Source organism: Melanotaenia boesemani, chromosome 5 (assembly GCF_017639745.1).
Source record: "Melanotaenia boesemani isolate fMelBoe1 chromosome 5, fMelBoe1.pri, whole genome shotgun sequence".
Classification (NCBI taxonomy): Eukaryota; Metazoa; Chordata; class Actinopteri; order Atheriniformes; family Melanotaeniidae; genus Melanotaenia; species Melanotaenia boesemani.
The window spans coordinates 32,453,364-32,455,028 of NC_055686.1; the positions used below are offsets into that span (position 1 = coordinate 32,453,364).

A 1,665-nucleotide genomic window follows, 5' to 3' on the forward strand; every position below is an offset into this window, starting at 1 on the left:
TCATTTTAGAAAAACGCTTTTCGCGTTGTAGCATTTCCATAATAAAAGATATCATAGATTATAGTACATATCCGCGCATCATCCATAGTTCACTCAACTTTTATTTTGTAAACCTAAACTCTTAACTTCCTGTTATACATCTGTTAGCTTGACCTACCTCTTATTACAGGGTGTAGCTAGAGCTCCATCTGGTGGTCAATGTTGGCAAAGCAAATATGGCGGCTATGACTGGTCCTGATGCTGCAGGGATGCAGATACAGGGAAGATGCGTGATATGTAAACTATGCCAGCTTCCTGCGATGTTGGCGCAGTCTCTGTGGCGCAATGGAATAGCGCGCTGGACTTCTAATCCAGAGGCTCCGGGTTCGAGTCCCGGCAGAGATGGGTCACTCTGCGTGCCACGCGGCAGACTTGCGGATCTTTTTATCTCCTATAAACGTAGAAGACACTAAAGATGCAGAATACTGAGGTTGTGGCTGCGCAGTGACGAAAAAACGCTGCTTTTAGATGATGCAACCAAAAATCTCGAGTAATACCTGATTATTTGCAAGTTAAATTTTAAAATTATGCAGTTATTTACATTATTTTGCTTTATCTTACTGGGATTATTTGTTAATTTTGACAAGATTTTACTAAAGCATGCATTTGTTTACAATCCTTGTACTACTGCAGACATTTCTCTAGAAAAAAAGGCAACAACGTAATTTCAGCATGATTATATGGGGCTAATTATATATTTTACCTTAAAGGACCAATATTTCGTGAAAATCTAGGTTATTCATAAAGAACACACACATTTTTAGTCTTCCATGTATTTTGAGCTTTTCATATAGCTTTCTGAATGAAAACCAAGGTTTGTTTAACTAAAAAAGCTCCCATTAAAATATATCTGTCTGAATCCTGCCGCTAACAGGGCCACCATGATTTATGCGCGTGCATGCGTGAATACTTCTGGAATGGTTTTTCCAGCTGTGCCAGAAGCATAGGTAAAGTTGGGGTCCCTGTGGATTAAATCGGACACTAGGGGGCGCTCCAGTATCATTGTCAGCTCACCCCCTCCTCCCACCACCACCACCTCTGGTTTGGGACTGTGGAGACCCACTGAGCTGTGACAATATCAGGAGGAGGGGATCCATCATGAGAGACCATATTATATGACAGGAATGAGGACAAGGCCTGTTTGTTCATCATGTGGTCAGGCTGTCGCATCATAGTGATGTCATCTCACTAAATAATTACCATTACTTTACAAGGTAATAGTGCTGCTGTATCTCTATCCTTCCTACCTACAATCTAATAGTCTGATATGCTAAGTCAATATAGTATGTTTACTATAGTGAAACGAACGTTTGTATATTCTATATTGTGTTTTTATTTTATTTTTCATATTTATCAGAAAATTAGGGGATTATGTCAGGGGTAAGGTGAGGTATCTAAAATCATTTAATGGTCTGATGTCTACGAGTATAATTGTTTTTACTTTATTGTATGTTTGTAACTATGTATATTGTTTTTACTGAAAAAAAGTAAAACAATAAATAAAAAAGTCATGTCACATGACCTTTTGTTATGATAATTTATTTATTTATTTATTTATATATTTTGCCGGTGTTTGACCCGGGCACGAGCCAGAGGGAGAAGAAAAAAGGGGGCGGTGCTGTGCCA

General features: G+C 38.6%; 1 non-coding gene across 1 annotated transcript; it reads left to right on the top strand.

Annotated features, from left to right (window-relative positions):
• Positions 1 to 310: 310 nt before the first annotated feature.
• On the top strand, positions 311 to 384 carry trnar-ucu. The gene has a single exon. It is a non-coding gene; the product is annotated as a tRNA-Arg (tRNA).
• The last annotated feature ends 1,281 nt before the right edge of the window (positions 385 to 1,665 follow it).